The following is a 9,652-nucleotide window of genomic DNA, read 5'->3' on the forward strand; positions in this document are numbered from 1 at the left end:
ACCCAAAAATAGACATTACCAGATATCATACAACTTATTCGCATTCATTTAAATTTCCTTATTTATATACTTTAAGTACATCGAAAATTACATTACACATCTCGCTAGTTGTACATTTTGTAAATACATCTTCCATTGTTTCGTATCTATAGTTATTCCTTAGATGTTGGGTGAGAGTACAGTTCTCCAGTACGTGCACACAAGAGCGTCGTGCTGGAGTGGCGAGCCGCGCTGCGTGACACGCGGCGCGGGGTGGAGGGACAGCGTGGTGTGGTATCATCTTCCCCAGACACAACGCAAAACTCGGGCAAAACTTAAAATACAAGCTTAATTTTATTTGCACTCCAAATCTCGTGAAAAATAATGTTAATAAAGACTCGATGCCGCTTATTTTCTCCTCCACAGAATAGCGAGGCTAATTTGGGCACCGTGTTAATGCCTCCCCTTAATGGAAACCTGGATGGCCCCGCGCCCTCCGCGGACCAGCCCAGAATACCACGACCAGGGGGCGGGGAGGGAGAGGGGAGAGTGGCTCACACCGACGCATCATCCACTTAGCGCCAAAAATAGCGAGGCAGCCATCCAGTCATGCTCGTCTTGACGCGTCGGCCGCAGACAGGAAGTGCGGCGAATTTTGGTCCTAAGGCGTTCACTGATTTCCTGAACGAAACTGTGTTTATGTTAACATTTCATTCACCCTCCATTATTCTGTCAATTATTTCTTTCTCGTCAGTATCTTCATTTTTTTCTTCATTTGTTCAGACGGAAGGACCGATATTCCTTATAGTATATATATATATATATATATATATATATATATATATATATATATATATATATATATATATATATATATATATATATATATATATATAACGAGAGAGAGAGAGAGAGAGAGAGAGAGAGAGAGAGAGAGAGAGAGAGAGAGAGGGGGGGAAGCAAATCCAAGTGTCTTGCCGCCATTTTTATGTCTAAAGTTTGTGGATTTCAGGAAGAGAAGAAAGAGGAGAAGTACCGCAAGTATTAAAACCAGACTCATTTTCCTTTCCTCCTCCTCCTCCTACTACTACTACTACTACTACTATTACTACTACTACTAATACAACCACCACCACCACCACCACCATCACCACCACCACCATAATCACCACCACTACCACCGCTACTACTACTACTACTACCACCTTCACTTCCTATGACTATTTACTGTCTCGTTTTTCCTACTATATTATTATAACCTACACTTCCTCCTCCTCCTCCTCCTCCTTCCTCCTCCTCCTCCTCCTCCTCCTCCTCCTCCTCCTATTTTCCTTCCTTCACTGTTATTATTATCATTAGTCGATCAGTATAATAAGTTTCCTAAGATCATATGACGTTTCTTAATAATGTTTTTTTTTTTCTTCTTCTTCTTTTGATCCATTAAGGAAACAATGTGTCGTCTCGTTCACTGTTCTGGAACTCATTCATAACCTGTTAGAAACTTCTTTTAATTCCGAATCACTTTACTTATCGTACTCTTATATTTTGGGAGTTCATCTTACATACGTATAATATTTTAGTCAGAGAGAGAGAGAGAGAGAGAGAGAGAGAGAGAGAGAGAGAGAGAGAGAGAGAGAGAGAGAGAGAGAGACCTACAATCATTCAAACACTCGTTAATTACAAACTTAAAAAACATCGATATTTTTAATAAAATAACTTTACTTACACAAGCCAGCAAACATACGAACGCACACAAATTAATACCAGTGATAGAAAAAGAACTTATATAGCAACATATTCTGAAACGCTTCATTTGTTCTCTCACCATATTTTTTTTTTCAAATGCCACAGAGATGATTAGCCGGGTTTTCAATTGCGTTTCTCCTGTTAATAATATAGAAATCGTGTTAATGTCACTAGAACCATTAAAACATCCTTGAAAACCTGTGCAACTTCATTTAGTCTTATCAGTTTAGTGGAGGTGCGGCGCAGAAGTGTTTCAGAATAGGGATCATTGTCTCGTATTCCTCCAGCCTGGTGTCCCCGCTCGGCTCTTTTCACGACTCGCAACGAGGGAGAAAGGTCGAAGTGCGGTGGTCTCGTGGCGGAAGGCTGAAGGAGGCGGTGAAGGAGTGAAGGTAAGAGTATGGTAATGATAAGAATATTAGATTATTACTCAGTGCATGGAATTAATGTGTAACCCTTGAGATTGCGAATGATTAGGTTGAATACGTGAGGATTAGAATGGATAGGTGTGATTGGGTTAGTTTTGTCCAGGTATGGGGATTAGGTAAGCCACGTTAGGTAATGTGATTAGCTTGAGCTGATATAGGTTGACCAGGTGAGGTTGGTAGGTGTGATTAGGTTGAAAAGATGGTGATTACAACACTTAAGTAGTTAAGCTTATCAGGGGAGAGATGAATATGCTGATCAGATGGGAAGTTATAGATAGAAGTTTAGCATTTTGCGAGGGAATAAGCTGCAAGGGTGATTAGACTGCAGGTAAAGTGATTTAACTTGTCAGGTGAGAGAAGTATGCTGACCAGATGGTAAGTTGGTTGCTTGTTTGTCCAGGTGATTGACGTCTGATTAAGCTTACTGAGGTGATAATTAAGGAAGTGAATTTGAGATTATATTATATAAGCACGTAAAATCATGTTGGATTGGTGTGTCCGTGGCTGCTATTTTGTGGTCCCTCTGCTTATTCGCTGTGCTGAGTAGCGGTTGGCTTGTTAACTACGATTGGTCATTATTTTCCTTTATTCACTATCACACACACACACACACACACACACCTACCTACTTACCTACCTTTAATAACGCTGTATGCACACCCACGCACTCTCATGCAGAAAATAATGATGACACTCAAAAAAAAAAAACTGGTGGCACAAGAAAACTGGTGGCACTCAAAATACTGGTGATGAACTCAAAAATACTGGTGATGCACTCAAAAAAACTGGTGATGCACTCAAAAAACTGGTGATGCACTCAAAAAACTGGTGATGCACTCAAAAAACTGGTGATGCACTCAAAAATCTGGTGACACTCAAAAACCTAGTCAGGCAGCCAAAACAATGGTCATGCACTCAAAAAGACATAACCCCTTCTCAAACACACACACACATTTCCATTCTAAATTTGCATTAGACTTTTCTAATACTGCTTTGTTCTATTAAACTACTTATTTATTTATTTTTTTTTATCCAGTTCACCTGAAAGTTGGCCTATTTCAGATAGTTCTTTTCCTAATTTGTTATTCATCTGATAAATATTTTCTTGTATAATATTTCCTCATGTATTTGGCTACAAAATTCTTTCCCTTACATGACGTGTTCATTATACAGTGGGTTTCAAAAAGATAGGCTAGATTTGAAATTGTTGTTTCTCTGGAACCATAAACTGACTATGAATAAAATTAATAAACTTAAAAGGTACGGATCAAAGTTTAAAATGACTCTTCTTTTCAAATTGTAAGTTTTTTATTTGTGTTCTTCATGAGCGCAGAGATACAGAAATATTTAATCAGGTTCATCTTTCAAACTTGTGTATTAACTGTCATGCCATTGAAATATCTGTGATGCCATGCAAATTTCTTCTATCTGGTGTTTTCTTCTATTCTGCATCATCCTTCAAATTTTTGCCTTTAAATTATAATAGGGACGTATTTATCAAACACGCATTTCTCAGCTTCAAACGTTATACTGCCATACTTTTCAGATTTTCTCTACCCGGTGCTTTCCTTTCTTTCAATTTTTGTTTCTTGAATATGACAGTATGGAATTTAGCCATATTTCATATTAAATCTCAGCACAGTTCCCATACCATGCAGTGCTTGTCAGGCTTCCTCCATTTTCCCATCATATATCTTGTGTAGTCTTAGTTTTGTAGGGAATCAGTTATCAAACACATTACAAGGAATCACAACACATACAACAAGCTTCATGTATCTAGGAACTAATGGTCTGTTTTCCTTGTAGGTGTGAAGTGTGCAGCTTCCACTTCATCATCCCATGAACAGCCCACAGGAATCTCTACCAGCACCTGGTTATTAAACAGTGTTGTCACGCCAGGCCCAATGTACTCCATTGCAATCAGGGAGTCAAGCTTCACCAGGAAAAGAGGCAGAGCGTCACCACCTTCAAGCCCCACAAGAGGTATTAAGTATCGTTGGGACAAAGCAATCAGGGAAGAGTCAAGTTGCAGTAAGAGGAGTGGGTCAAGAATTTCAAGCGGGAAGAACACGTAAAATTCCCTTCAAGTCATGGCGGGACCGACAGGCAAGCTTCAACACTTGTGGAGGCACGAGAGCTGCAGGCAGTTTCACAAAGAAGAGGTTGCTCCTCACTCAAGTTGACGCAAGGACACAAGAATTGGCAAGTGTTGTTGCTCCCAGGCCCTGCTGCAAGAGTTCTCCAGTCCACTCCAGTCTGGGAAGGAAGAATGTAGCAAGTCCCTCTCTTCTGTATTCAACAACTACCACCACCACCTTCATTCAGGCTTGGGATAAGTTTTGTACATTCCAGCACTTCAGTAATAAGGAAAAAAAGTGCCATGTTTATATTATTGTTGTGTATTTATTCACTCTGACATTCACATTAAAACAATAAACATTCAGTATACCATCTTGAACATAATGATAGTTATTTATGCCATGTCAATAATATCTTTGGCAAATAGTCTTTCTGGGAGTACAGGTCATGCCCTCAAGGCAAAAAAAAAAAAAAAAAGCCAGGATTGGCTACTAACCTTTGTTTAAGATATCACATTTGCACATAGAAGCCCCATCCCAGCCGACACTGGAGTCACTGGGACGGGGCTTTTATGTGCAAGTGGTATCTTAAAAGTTTAGAGGGCACAATCCTGTTTTTTTTTTTTTTTTTTACCTTTGGGGCATGCATGAATTATCAAATATTTATTTTTACACTATTATACCACACTGTTAGCTAACTATATATTTATTTCACATATATAATAAGAATAGTCACAAATATTTATTTATTAGCAAAGACATACAAGTCTTATTTCACAAATATAATAAGAATAGTCACAAATTTATAAAGACATACAAGTCGTACACAGCAGTGCATCCTGGACTAGAGACACTACACTGGTGGAGTCATGTGCTGTGGCACCTGGCTCGACACTTGTACAGCATCAGCACACCCAGTACTGGCTGCAGACACTCTCCATTTGGCTCTTCACCTGATGTCACACCCTGCGACATAGCACTACTGGCCTGACTGCAGACAGGACGTTCGCCAGCACAAGACAGACATCTGCAAAAGAGTAATGCAACTTGGGGAAGATGGAAAGTTACTAAGACATGAACTTATATCACACATACACACTAATTCTATAACTCAAATGCCAGCATTTTACTTTTCACAAACTTTTCACTCCCTTGAACAGCCCATCACCTGGCCCAAACAATCCTGAAACACCCAACAATTCATATCTATTTATCTTTTCTATATCCATAAATTCCCCCAAAAACCTTATTTTTCACTAAACACCTTTCACGTGCACATCTCGCAAGAAAAACTCAAGCAACGCATCCTCTCCTCTTATTTCACACTGATCACTGCAGACCATTCCTTCTAACCCTCTTCAGTAACTCTCCACAACACACCACACCGGTAACACTCATCCATCCCGGTCACTCTTAACAAAAGCACCACATGTGCACTTACCCAGCCCACACACTGCCTCTCTTGCAATCCTGTACCACTATTTTCACACTTACTGCTCTTCTAATCTTGGTAGGAGAGCACGCCTTCTCCTCCATGCATTTACTAATCTTATTAACCACCTCCCTCTTATCCTGCACATACATACATAAGGATTCATACACACACATACACACACACACACACCATGACTCTCAACAATACTCTGATTACATACAGTTGAGGATTCCTTATCCAAAATTGTTGGGAGTGAATGAAAGTGGTGCATATTTTAGATTTCCCCAGTTTTTTTTTTAATGACAAGCAACTTGCCAATTTCTGATACCTCCCATGGCAGTAAATCAAGCTCTAGTAATCAATTTTTTGGTGGGACAAAAACATGACAAGACATGACAATTAAAAACTTAGATTTTTAAATTTAGGATAAGAGAGAGGGATTCTCAAGTGTAGCAACAAAACACAGTGTTCACCTGAATTGGTTCCTGCAGTCACCGCCACCTGTCAGTCACAAGGTTTCCAGTAAGGTGTATTTCTTGCTCCTGAGTTATGGGAGCGTCCCAAGGTTTCTTCCACTTCCTCTCCGTGTTACCACCTGTGGGGAAGACACACATCTGTACTCCTGCTGCATGACTCACAACTCGGTCCAGAATTTAACCGTTTCACCACAACATTACACAGCAAAGAAGGCACGACAGAAAACATTGACATGTACATTTAACTCTTAAAGCAGTGGGCTGTATTGTAACTTGAAGGTCTCCACATACATGATAAACTAGACTTTTCATTATGACAAGATATGATATGTCTACTCAAATAAGAAGACATGGAAAAAGTGCCAAATTGTCATGCATGACAACTCACGTGCCCTGAAGATGTTATGCTCAGTCTTTTCAATCACTGAAAGACTGTCAGGCACAGTGGAGAGAGGTGTCTCTCCTGCGCTGTCAGGCACAGTGGAGAGAGTGTCTCTCCTGCGCTCCCCTGTACTTTTTTCCCCCTTGCCACTACCTTCTCATTTCATTGCTCACATTCAATACCCCTTACATTACAATGGATCCCGGCAAGTTTAACAGGGAGGGAGAGAGTGCCGTGATGGTGTTTGAGTCGAGGTCAGTAACTGTGGGGCTGGAAGGAAGACAGGGAGATCAAAGACAGCCGTGACACAGTTGGCCAGGGGCTACACTAGTGCTGGGCACAGCTGCCACTCCTGAGAGAAAGGCTAAGGGGCAAAAAAGGAAGACAGATACAGGAATAATAAGTTGATGGTAGAACACATGCACGGTGAACACTTAATTGCCACGCCATCTTTCTCCTGGTCAGAAGAGACCACTGTGAGCTGCAGGATGACTGGGGGTGGAGCAGCCTCCGTCCACACACCACTCCGGGTGACGGCTGCTTCTGGAATTTGCCATCTTCCTTCCTGTCTCACAATTACTGATCCTCTTCTTGAACAAATACCATCACAACACTTTTCTTCACTGTCAAGCTTTGCCAGGACTCATTATGTGAGGAAAATTATGGGTGAGCCATCACATGAGAAGCTTCTGTACCAAGGGAAAAACAGGCAGGGGAGTGTGGCAGTGTAGAAGAGGGGGACAGCTGAGTGTCATTGAAGAAGAGGGAGGATAGTTGTCTGGAAGGTTGTGTCGAGTTGATAGATGGAAGAATTGATTTTTTTAGACAGCAAACAATAACTAGTTTGGTCTGCCCCAGTCAGAAATTTTTGAGAGATCAGAAGTGAGGTGTTCTGTGGCTTCCCTGCGTGAACTGGTGTTACTTCCTGAAGGGTTGGATGTCTATGAAAAGACATGGATAAGTGGGCGGGGTGGTATCATCAGTATAGGGGAGTGGATAGGACAACAAGTTTGGTTTTTAGGGAAAAGTCACTGATGAATAATAGGAAAAGTGGGGTGACAGGACAGAACCCTGAGGAACACCACTGTTAATAGATTTGGGAGAAGAATAGTGACCGTCTACCACAGCATCAATAGAATGGTCAGAAAGGTAAACTTGAGATGAAGTTGTACAGAGAGGTAAGGCTGATAGAAGCCGTAGGAGGGTAGTTTTGGAAATCAAAGCTTTGTGCCAGACTCTATCAAAAGCTTTTGATAAGTCCAAGAGCAACAGCAAAAGTTTCACCTCAAAAATCTCTAAAAGAGGATGACCAAGACTCAGTAAGGAAAGCTAGAAGATCACCAGTAGAGAAATAATGATTGGTTAGTGTTAATACTACTACTACTGCTGCTGCTACTACTATGGTCTGGAAGGGAGAGTTGGGAGTGTTAAGTGTGTGGTGTTCATGCTACTACTAATGCTACTACTCCTACTGTTATTACTACCACTACCACCAAGCCAACTTGAGAGAGAGAGAGAGAGAGAGAGAGAGAGAGAGAGAGAGAGAGAGAGAGAGAGAGAGAGAGAGAGAGAGAGAGAGAGAGAGAGAGAGAGAGAGAGAGAGAGAGAGAGAGAGAGAGAGAGAGAGAGAGAGAGAGCAATTTTATATAGAGAGAAAAACATAAAAAAAATACATCAACAACGACAACAACAACCTCATTAACCTGTTAGAGAAGGACTGAGAGAAGCTTACCATACAAGTGTGGCTCTTCCCAGCAGCAGCAGCAGCAGCAGCAGCCCCTCTGTCCGGCACAGCCGCCCCATCAGGCACCTCCACTGCTCCCAGCTGTCCTACACCTGTGCCACCAGGAAGCTTACAAGGGCCACCTGCAGCTCTGCCACTAAGCTGTCTGGCCTGCAACACAAATCAAGATCAGAATATATTTAATACTGTACTTAATTCCTGCTCAACTACGTCACTACTACTACTACTACTACTGCTACACTGTTCTGGAGTGCTAAAAAAATATACAATAATAACCATGACTACTGGGTTGTTACTGCAATTATTACCTAACAATAGTGAAGGGCAGAGAGAGAGAGAGAGAGAGAGAGAGAGAGAGAGAGAGAGAGAGAGAGAGAGAGAGAGAGAGAGAGAGAGAGAGAGAGAGAGAGAGAGAGAGAGAGAGAGAGAGAGAGAGAGAGAGAGAGAGAGAGAGAGAGAGAGAGAGAGAATGGAAAGAAAAAACAATAACAATGTGTAAACAAAGAGAACCTGTCCAATCATTGACTTCAAAACTGTAGGAAGAACTCAAGCCTATATTTTGTGACTTGACTGGGACTACCACTCTCTCTGTAGGCTGTCCTGGCTGGCTGGGTGAGGCCACAGTCCCTTCCTTTGGACTTCATTTGTGGTGGCTGGGGGCTGCTGTGGGGGGCTGGGAAGTGGGTGAGGGGGGGGGGGGGGGGGGGGGTGGAAGTGGGTCTGGTGTGTCTGTGGTGGAGTGTGGGGCTGCTTGTGAAGGCTGTCAGACTGTTTGTGAGGCTCCTGTGGTGTGTGTGTGATTTTTAGGGAGTGTTAAAAGTAGAAGGCCGGAAGTAGTATTAAAGTTATACTTGGCGCTGGTCAGACCTCATCTAGACTACGCTGTGCAGTTCTGGTCCCCACATTACAGGAAAGATATAGGTCTTGAGGTTGAAGCTGTTAAATTCATATTCTTTAGAGATACGTAGGTTAAGAGGGGACCTGATAGAAGTCTTTGAGTGGTAAGTAAGGGTTATAACAAGGGGGATGTAGGCAAAATTCTTAGGATCAGCAACCAGGGTAGAACAAGAAATAATGGGTACAAGCTTGAAAAATTTGGGTTTAGGATGGAGATAGGAAAAAAATTTGTCCTCAAAAAGAGTGGTAGATGAGTGGAACGGACTCAGTAATCATGTTGTTAGTGCTAGGACACTAGAGAGCTTTAAAAGATTAGACAAGTTTATGGATGGGGGATACCAGATGGAAATAGGTAGGTATATCACATACAGGGACTGCCACGTGCAAGCCTGGCTGCTTCTTGCAGCTTCCCTTATTTCTTATGTTCTTATGTACCTATGTATGTGTGAGGTATGTGGTGTTCTGTGAAGGGGCTGTGTTAGATGCT

The 9,652-nt window shown here is 41.8% G+C and overlaps 2 long non-coding RNA genes across 4 annotated transcripts in view; one reads left to right on the forward strand and one right to left on the reverse strand.

The window, feature by feature from the left end:
- Positions 1-4,545, forward strand: part of LOC135098273 (uncharacterized) — a 10,039-nt gene extending 5,494 nt beyond the window's left edge. For 2 of the 3 annotated variants that reach the window (XR_010266771.1, XR_010266772.1), the window contains exons 3-4: positions 2,013-2,117; positions 3,960-4,545. This is a non-coding gene — a long non-coding RNA (uncharacterized LOC135098273). Of the gene's footprint in view, positions 1-943; positions 2,118-3,959 lie in introns of those variants that run through there. The other variant, XR_010266770.1, reaches the window with a different exon arrangement.
- A 101-nt stretch (positions 4,546-4,646) lies between these two features.
- LOC135098274 (uncharacterized) lies at positions 4,647-8,461 on the reverse strand. Its single transcript, XR_010266773.1, has 3 exons — positions 8,257-8,461; positions 6,140-6,261; positions 4,647-5,258 (listed from the first exon to the last, which is right to left on the reverse strand). It is a non-coding gene; the product is annotated as an uncharacterized LOC135098274 (long non-coding RNA).
- Positions 8,462-9,652: the final 1,191 nt, after the last annotated feature.

This window comes from Scylla paramamosain, unplaced genomic scaffold (assembly GCF_035594125.1).
Source record: "Scylla paramamosain isolate STU-SP2022 unplaced genomic scaffold, ASM3559412v1 Contig53, whole genome shotgun sequence".
Taxonomy (NCBI): Eukaryota; Metazoa; Arthropoda; class Malacostraca; order Decapoda; family Portunidae; genus Scylla; species Scylla paramamosain.